This window comes from Spinacia oleracea, chromosome 3, assembly GCF_020520425.1.
Source record: "Spinacia oleracea cultivar Varoflay chromosome 3, BTI_SOV_V1, whole genome shotgun sequence".
NCBI lineage: Eukaryota > Viridiplantae > Streptophyta > Magnoliopsida > Caryophyllales > Amaranthaceae > Spinacia > Spinacia oleracea.
The window spans coordinates 80,151,702-80,161,830 of record NC_079489.1 but is presented as its reverse complement, the minus strand read 5'-3'; the positions used below and the strand labels follow the sequence as shown (position 1 = coordinate 80,161,830).

Genomic DNA, 10,129 nt, shown 5'->3' with positions numbered 1-10,129 from the left:
TGAGCATTGTACTTTGGAAGGATACTGGCGATGAAAATCTTGACTAACTCTCTCTCGGATGGTCGGGTTACCATTTGGGATGCCATTTCCCTCCACCGGTTGAGGTAAGTAGTAAAGCCTTCCTGAGGCCCTTGCCTGAGAATTTCTAGTTCCCTTAGAGTAGTTTGTAGCTGAATGTTGGGCTGATATTGCTACATAAATGCTCGAGTAACCGCTTCCCAGATACTCGTTTGATGTTCCTTGAGTGAATAGTACCATTTCTGGCAGACAGGTTCCAGAGACATAGGGAATACCACTTGGTATAGCTCAAGTTCGACCCCCTTGATCGCCATTGTAGCTCTGAAGTTCTTGAGATGGTACTTGGGATTGTCAGTTGATTTGAACTTTGGAATATCATTGGCGGACAATTTGTCTGGCAGATTAGCCTTCCCCTTGAGGTTGTCCTCCATTGAGGTGTCAAAGTAGTTCTCTTGATTGGTAACATTGTTGACGAGACTCTCGTTCTTCTTGGTTAAGTCATCAGTGGGCGCACCCTGTTCCACGACACCCAATCGGTTTCTTATGCTCTCCACATCGGCACTGAGGTTGGCGAAAGCCGCTAGGAGTTGAGCGAGTTGTTCAAAGGCAGACATTTGGACTGTTCCTTGAATGGGGCTGGGAGTCTGATTTGTAGGAGATGATCTGGTTGCTTGCTCGACACCGGTTATGCGGGAGGCTGGGGCTGCTGGAGTTCTTTTCAACCTCTCCCCTCTTCGGCGAACCCACAGGATCTTTGGACTCCTAGTTAGGACACACCAGATAATTTTAGAACTTGGACTTCCCGACACATGATATGATATGCATGCAATGAATGAGACCTAGACTTGACTCTAAGTGTCACTCCAAAGATTCGGGATTTTGGATTTTGTACTTGTATTCGGGATTTGCAACCCGTTGGAAATGTTTGAGCGGAGCGTTCATTCTTTGGCTCTTGTACTAGAACTTGGGAAATCGAAAAGGAATATTTCGACCTATTGGAAATTGGACTTATTTGAAGGGGATTTCAACCCGCCTTAGGACATGGAAATTGGGCTTGTACTAGGAAATTGAATTTCTAAGGGAATTTCTACCCATTGGACTTGGAATATTTGAAGGGAATTTCAACCCGATTGAAAGAGATTGATTTTGTATTGTTTAAAAGGGAATTTCAACCCGTCACTATTTTAGGGGAGTTTCAACCCATTGGACTTGGAAAATTTGAAGGGAATTTCAACCCAATTGAAACTTGTATTATTTCTGGGGAGTTTCAACCCGTAGATTTGAACTTGTATTATTTCTGGGGAGTTTCAACCCGTTGGAAATATTTGGAATGGGGTTTGTATTATTTTAGGGGATTTTCAACCCGTCAATATTTTAGGGGGATCTCAACCCATTGGAATTGGAGTATGTGAAGGGAATTTCAACCCATTGGAATTTGTATTATTTCAGGGGATTTTCAACCCGATTGAACAATTGGACTTGTATTATTTCTGGGGATTTTCAACCCGATTGAACAACTGAACTTGTATTATTTCTGGGGATTTTCAACCCGATTGGAATTTGAGTTTGACTCGAAGTTTGAATTTTAAAATGGAAAAGGACGCATTTTGTATGTAGAACATGAAGCTTCGTATTAGGAAAATCCGGCATTATGTTGCCGTGGATATTGAATTTGGGCACTTGACAGTCCGGCATTATGCCGCCGTGGACTTGGAGTGTAGGATTTGAAATTTGAAGGTTTGGAATTTTTGAACTTCGAGCTTGAGGTTTGAAATGCGGAATAGAAAATGGCATTACGACGGCATGTATTTGGAATTTGAAGTTTTGAGCATAGGATTTGAAATTCGAAAGATTGACATGGAATTGGAGGTTTGAAAGTTGGAGTTGAAAAGTTTGGCATTTGAACTTTTGAGGTTTGGAATTGGCAACTTGACTTTGATTCTTGAAGACTTGAATGCTCGAAATAGAAAATCCGGCATGACGCCGTTGGATTTGTGGTTTTTGACTTTGAAGTTTGAAGTTTGGACTAGAAAATCCGGCATTAAGGCGCCGTTGGATTGAGTCTTGACTTGGAACTTGAAACTCGAAATTTGGACTAGAAAATCCGGCATTATGGCGTCGTTGGGTCGTCTTTGAAGTTTTGGACTAGAAAGTTTGAATTTGAACTTGAAGCTTGAAGACTAGGAAATCCTGCATTATGACGCCGTTGGATTTGGACTTGAAAATTGAGGTTTTGAACTAGAACATTTGAATTAAACTTTGAAACTTGGAACTTGGACTAGAAAATCCGGCATTATGACGCCGTTGGACTTGACTTGAAGATGTGAGGTTTTGGAAATAGAAAATCCGGCATTAGGACGCCGTTGGATTGCATTTTGAACTTGGAACTTGGAATTTTGACTCGAAAATCCGGCATTATGACCCCGTTGGATTGATTTTGAATTTGTAGCTTGGAATTTGGACTCAAAAATCCGGCATTATGACGCCGTTGGATTGAATTTGAATTTGGCATTTGTGCGTGAGGCGTGTTTAAGGGTTTTGAATCAAATGGAGTGACACTCCTAAAGACCCTAAAATCGGCGATTTAGATGCATGAGGTTTGAATGATGCTCCTAGGGGTTTGGTTTCCTACTTGGAGGCTAATTGGTTTTGGCAAGCTAGAACTCGAGGTTAGCCATTCACGCGTGCAAAGACGCCCACACAATGCACAAGTAGCACGTTGTCACACTAATCATAAATATGAATGCGACATGCAAAGTTCTCAACCTAAGGTCGGTCTAAGTTTTTGTATGATGCAAGTGGTCGGCTTTGGGTGTAAAAAGGTACTCGGCTAAGAGACGAATCCGGTGACAAGCTTTCACGTTCCGCCTAAGGGAAGTGTGTGTCGGAAGACGGCCTCCATACTTGACATCGGGAATGTCAAGCAAATGCCAAATTTCGGTAGGCGCGGAAATGGTCACACACTTTGGTCGGGAACCGTATGGAGAGTCACCATTTCGTTGCCCCCGGGGCTAGCCCGAATGTAGAACACATCCGTTTGGGAAAAGGTAGAAATTCATTTTGCACAATATGGTTTTCGAAAAATGCATGAAATGCCTAGAAATTGAAATTCAAATCGTACTTGAATTTGTATTTGTAAAGCCCGTTTTTTGGCACTCGTTCACGAGGCTTGGGAGCGTCCTTCCAGATGCAAAAACAGACTAACTCCCAACACGAAAAGTTGAGCAAAAGTGGGCAACAAGCCACTGTGAACCACTGTCCTGGATGCAGGCAGCGGCGTTGGGCGCAGGGGCTGCGCCTGGCGCCAATGCTGGCATCCAGTACTTCGGCAGATCGGTGGCTGGTTGCTCGAAATCTGCTCTCATTTTCGAAATTGAAATTAGAAAAATCCCCAGCGGAGTCGCCAATTTACTGTAGGGGGTTTTTTTCCTGTTCCCTGCGAGTGGGGGGTTTGGCACGCGGTGGTTCGTTTAGAGAACCGCTGAATTGTTTTTGCACCTCGAAGGAGTCGCCACCAAACTTATTTTAGGTCTCATTTGGGAAGACCGCACAATGAGTCTATTTTTGGATAAGGCCTTGAATCCTTGAAACGGATGGGTGAGATCCGGGCTCGGGAACGAAAATGCTTATTCGGCGAGCTTTAGAAATATTCAAGTACGTAGGCACAAAATTGTTTCGAAAATAAACCTTAAGATTAGACTATGTGGGTTTGCAAATTAGAACAAAATAGAATTTCTAATTGTACGGTGGTCACTTTGCTTTAAAGATTGATTTAAGGAACCTAAGACCGGTTTGTCCAAAAATATCTTCGTTAAGCGTGATGTAACCTTTGTATTTTGTTTTATTTAGCATGTTGGTGATGAAAGCGATAAAGCACATAAAGCAACATCACAATACTAAATAAAGTGCGGAATTAGTAAATACAAGACCCCCTAGAAAAGGACTAGGGAGTAGGTCCACATTTCCTAGACATGGACTAGGCAAGTAAAGGTGCGAAATTGAAAGTGCGAAATTGAATTTGCGATATTGAAATTGCGGTATTGAAATTGCGGTATTGAAAGTGCGATATTCAAAGTGCGATATTGAAATTGCGATATTGAAATTTGTACTTGGGCACATGAGATTCGAACGCTAAACGGCTCCTTAAAAATAAGTGCACCCGACACGAATTCAAAGCCGAAAATCTCAACTTGGGAGAGGTTGCTCAACCCAAATGTCCTAGATTTTGCATATTGAACATGAAATTGAAAGCTTGAATATTGAAAGGTTTGAACTTGAAAAGATTGAAACTTTGAACTTGAAATGATTGAAATTTGAAAACTTGAACTTGTATGTTGAAATTTGAAGACTTGAACTTGTATATTGAAAAATGGAGTTTTGAATCTCAAAAGATTAAACCTTTAAATGCTAAAAGGTGTCATCTTTTATTACTCCATGCTTCGAGATGATTCTAGTTCAAAGAGGTGAATGCAAGCAACTTTGAACATTCTTGAATCTTGAAAGTTTGTATTTTGTATATTGAAAAAGTTTGTATTTTTGAAAAAGCATGTGTGATTGTTGCAAGTGGTGTTTTTTTATGACAAAAAATACCAACTTGCTAATCATTTGAAATCAAAATAGCATGATTAATTGAAATGGGATTCGGATTTACCTAGTTAAGCTTAGGCTCGAGCTCCCAATCGCTCTTGAATTTAGGACTTTTTGTATGTGTTTTGAAGAGTTTTGAAGTTTGTATTGTGAGGAGTAATGTCGAAATTACGACGTTATGTGTGTTGTGCTCCCCCTTTTTTCGAAGTAAATGAGGGGTATTTATAGGAGGAAAATGGTGCAAAACGCCAGCACACGCTAGCGCCTGGCGCCTGGCCAGCGCTGGGCGCTGCTGACGTGGGCTGAATGCCGCCAAAAAGGACGGAAAGATGTCGTCCTTGATTTGTCTTGTATGGGTGTACCTTCGTACGAATAGTACGATGTTTGGCTTGTAGTATTTTCTTGGAGGTTAAGGCTTGAATTTGCGTCTAAAAACAAACCTTTCTCGGGTTTTTCAATTCCGGTTTTACAGGACAGGGCCCGGCATGCTCGGTTTTGTGGGTCGGCGCCCGAATTTGACTTGCCTTATATGATTTTGAGTGGAAAAGGCCTAGTAAGACCAATGGGATGGTCCACTAGTTGAGATTGAACTTGGATTTTGAGATTGGATTTTCACTACTACATAAACGAGCTAATGCAACCCCTAAATACCGTTGCAATAGGACCAAAAAACCGTTGCTATATGCCTATTACAACGGTTCATGAACCGTTGCAGTTGCTGCCGTTGCATTAGTCCTGATGCAACGGTTCTATTGGGCTAATGCAACGGTCCTTTCCCATCCATGATGACCGTTGCATTAGGTCCCTAATGCAACGGTTCAAATAGCTAATGCAAGGGTACTTGGCATCTACAAGAACCTTTGCCTTAGTGTATAATGCAACGACTGTATAGAGCTAATGCAACATTCATGTCATATTTAGGAACCGTTGCATTATGACCTATGCAATGCTCAAAGAACCTAATGGGCATATCAATAAATATTTGTATTGGCAAAAACAAAAAATACAACGGAGGATAAAATTTCATTTTTATTAAAAATATCCATAAATATATACACATTATCGTCACATCGTCTATTGACAATTTACAAAATGAAGTAATATTTGTACAAAATCAAAAAGACATAACAGAAGGAAATTAAAAATAATTCTAATTATGTAGCTGCGTGTAGCGCTAGTTTATAAGATCCACCACCAAAAAGTTTGAATCCCCATTATTGGCGTTCCTTCTTGTGTAATCAATTTGGTTCTTGAAGGACCTGTATATTTAAACATTCAGGAAATTACCAAGGAATAAATTGTAAACAAAGTAAATGTTATTTTAAAGGTAATTTTGTTAAAAACTACCTTATAAAAGAGTTCGATTCTTTTAAATAAGATACACTAATATGTTATCTCATTTAGGTACGTGTCTAACATCCAACAGCAATAAAACATCTATTCCAATGAAATCTCTGTCACATGAATAAAATACAAGTGCGCATGATTCAATTCTAACTTAGCTTATGAAATCTCTGTCACATGGATAAACTACAAGTGCGCAAATATTAAACTTAACACTTGAGGGAAAAAATTCAAAGGTTATTGCCTGAATTGAAAATAGATATAGTGGAATAACAAAATAGAGTAATAAAAGGTATAAATATGATTAACAAGTGATTTTAGTTCACTTGAAAACTTAAGGGGGGAAAGAAATAGCAACAAAATTAGCTAAACAACAACATAACTATTGTACTTGCAATTGCAACATTTGATCATAGTTCACAAGCTTTATCAAGAGGGCATAACCAATTCCAGGAAAACATAACATGAATCCCAACTCATTATATGTAGTCTATTAGTCAGACCTGTAGTACCTGATCGACGACTACGAACAACTAAAACTAATAGATACTATAAATCAGGTGATGAAAAGGACTACCTTACAATTTTTTTTATGGAAAGGGAGGAAAGACTACCTGGAGACCAGCTCTTGAAGAACGAGAAATAAGCCTCATATTTTCCTCCATTTCGTGCCATCTTACGGCCTCAAATTTGTGGATCATCCACCCAAAAATCCTCAACCAAAAATCCGCTAATTAGCTTAAGAGCCACAGCAAAACGACTTGGTAGCAGCTGGGACAGGGGCACCTAAGTCTGTTGCATTGATCTTAAGTCCCCCACCAGGCTGCATGTCAAACAAACAAAGGTATAAACCCTTTGGTTTCAGGAATCTTATGATAACTAGTGATAATTTATAAGTTCACTATGAATGTGGTGTTGAGCTATACAACGTTAATCAACTAACAAGCAGGTAAAGAAGCTAGCACTTCAGGATCATACATACATACTAAGTTCACGACAAAAAATATTCTCAATATGTACATCAAAACCTGATAACCACAAAAGGGTAATCACTTTTTTCTCGATGATCATGTACATGAAATAGACAGGTAAACGATGACTTACAACCTTAGCCTTGGAGTCATATTCTGCAAGTCTCTGTTTAATATCCCTTGCCATTGAAAGGAAGACCCCCTCCACATTCAAGTTTGTCTTGGCACTCTGTTACATTTTCAATTCAGCAGAAGATGACAGATAAAGTATAAGCAAAAAAAGCAACAAGTTAACTGTTTCAAAGAATTTGACCCCATACTCATCAGCCAGGGCTTTCCCCTTCGAGGTAGGAACAACATGTAAATGGAACTCTCAAATCAGTACCAAACACTATAATTTTATAGACAGATATCGAAGGGGAGAGAGGGAGAAACATAAATTACCCTTTTCTCTCATCCATGTTTGCCATGTTACCGACCAAAATCTTGTTCACATTGTCTGAAGCATGCTGTTCAATATTGCGGATCCAATTCCTTATATCTGTGCATACATAATTACATATGGCTCATCAACATTCTACCACCCTAGGGTGTCATTTAAGAGAGAGCTACGGTAATGGATGCGAAGAAAGGTCATACATAGATGAAACATAAAAAAACACACAGTCTTTCTTTCCTTATTACAGAATTCCCATGGTTTTAATGCACTCAAAATTTGTGGATCGTCAACCCAAAAGCAGTAGACCATATAAACAAAAAATATTACTACATATCAAGAAAGATTTTTGTCTTAACTTGAAGGACATATGAACAAATTTAAGTTCATGAATATGAATTCGAGATAAATCCACATAATTGTACTTTATATATAACCCTGAAGAAAGTTTTGAGGCCACTTATTTAATAATAACTTGCAAAAAAAAAACACAGGTAATTAAATTGACATGTGAGTGAAACCTAAAATAAACCCCATTTTGAGGTTCTTATAGAACCAATACTACCAAAAATGTCATTTTCTCAAAACCCAATCATCAAATAAACAAACAACATAAACACACAAATTCTTAACTTCCCATATCTGATTAATTAGCAAAGAAAAAACTGCCTTAAAGGAAAATACAGTCTAAAATAACACGAAAGAGGATTCCCATATCTGTTTCTAAAATAACACGAAAGAGGATTATAACTGATAGAAACTGCCTTAAACCATTGTAGCTATGATCTGAAATTTCAAAAACAGAAGATCTTTAGTCGCAACCTAAGATGGAAGACAAAAGGCAAATACAGTCTAAAACATCATACCATATTCAGGTCAAAAAGGAAATTCAGAAAAACAATAGAGAGAAATAGAGTACCCAAATGGACACTCCTGAACATGAGAATTTCAAACATAAACTAATCAAAACAAAAAAGCAAGAGCAGAGGTTCAAGGATTACCATAACAAACTCCACAAAAGCAATGCGAGTTGAATGATGATAGTCTCCAAGCAACCTCATGCGATAAACCTACAAAGTAAGAATCATAAACAAGCTCTACATGTCTATTTCCAAAAAACATGACCAATAATTCAATATTAGGGTATGGTGAACTACACATTACACACCTCTCCACAAAATACAATGGACTGAATCAACTTATATGTTTGGGAGAGAAAGGTCAATGCGTCCATTTACATCTGCAAAAAAAAAAATTAACCCATGGAAACATGATTGCCATGCCAAAGAATAAGGTACACAATCTATATAGTCTAAGAACCAAAATAACGAGCAAAGAAAGAGAAGAAATTATAGTAGCTTGTCTACAATAGCATCACCACCTTATAGAGGAGGGTATAAACCATAACCAAAATTCCAAATCAAGTGATTTTTTAGTCCTAGTTCAATAACTACAACAGAGTAACATACTCATAAAGAGGTTATAAGCTGAAACCGACTAAAGAGTGAGCGAAAAAAGAGAAATACCTTGCAAGTTCTGAAGGTCTGAATTGATTAACTTGATTTTCTGGTTAGGGCACTTGAGTTTTTAGCTTTGTTTTGTTCCTAGTCTTGGATAACACTTAATTCACCCTTAAAAGACAATGGAATTGATAAAAACTATCAGGCAAAGTCATGAAAAAGATAGAAAGAACAATAATACAAATCGAAATTCGAAATTCCATTAAATTGTTGTTTGAATTCACCAATTTTTAAAAAACCATTAAACTTAAAACCTAAAACCCCAAAAACTTGTTTGAACAAAATCTGAAATTCTTTAAACACAATCTATGTACTAATTCAAATCGAATTGTTAACCCTAAAACCAAGAAAATTAATCAACAAATCAATTTTTATAACAATTAAGGAATTGATGAACATAATTGTAAGAAATTACCTCGTAATATCCGAAGGTTGAGATTCAATTTTATTCATTGGAAATTTCTAGGGTTAGCCGCAATTGACGTTCGTCAACTTATTAATCTACAGCTTAGAGAAAATAAAATTACACTAGGGAAATCAAAAATAAAACTGAGAAATTGAAATCGCAGAGGGGGGAGAAAAGGAAAGACCAGAGTTAGCAGCGAGCGGCGAGCGGCGAGGTGCTGGAGCTTCAACAACGGGAGTGGCGAGTGGGAGCAATGGGATTATGTGAGTGGGAAAGGCCGAAAGGCCGAAAGGGAGGCTTCAATTTTGGTGCTTTCCTAAGATAGGGTTTTCTCGCAATTTTAATTAATACTCCGTAAACTAGCCTCTGTTGCAATAGCTAAAAGAGTTGTTGCATTTGAACTCCTAATGCAACGGTCTCTGATTTGACGTTGCACCAAACCGTTGCAATATATCTAACCGTTGCACCTAACCATTGCAATAGTCACAACCGTTGCACTTGTCGTTGTAATAACAGAAACCATTGCAACGAACCGTTGCATTAGCTTTAACCGTTGCATTAAACTGTTGCATTTGCTCGTTTATGTAGTAGTGTTTGGAAGTTGTATTTTGTACCGAGTTCCGGGAGAGGAACGACCTCGGGGATTGGATTTTGGACTTTGGATTTCGGAGGTATTCTTAGCAATTGGGATTTCCGCCTGGAGTTACTCAAATCTCCTAACAAGGATAATGGTTTCGTCATCATCCCAAAGGGGAGACACAAATTAGGTGTCTACACACATTAAGCTAATGTGCGTGGCAAATGAATTTTCAACATGGTGCCTGAAAAGTCATTTGCCTCGCACATT

The 10,129-nt window shown here is 38.5% G+C and overlaps 1 long non-coding RNA gene across 2 annotated transcripts; it reads right to left on the bottom strand.

Annotated features, from left to right (window-relative positions):
• Positions 1 to 5,609: 5,609 nt before the first annotated feature.
• Positions 5,610 to 9,624, bottom strand: LOC110775357 (uncharacterized). Of its 2 annotated transcripts, none has more exons than XR_002529727.2 (9): positions 9,467 to 9,624; positions 9,292 to 9,377; positions 8,883 to 8,987; positions 8,525 to 8,596; positions 8,358 to 8,426; positions 7,365 to 7,461; positions 7,054 to 7,149; positions 6,564 to 6,772; positions 5,610 to 5,864 (listed from the first exon to the last, which is right to left on the bottom strand). It is a non-coding gene; the product is annotated as an uncharacterized lncRNA (long non-coding RNA). The 2 variants fall into 2 exon arrangements; XR_002529726.2 differs by having other exon boundaries at positions 7,057 to 7,149.
• Positions 9,625 to 10,129: the final 505 nt, after the last annotated feature.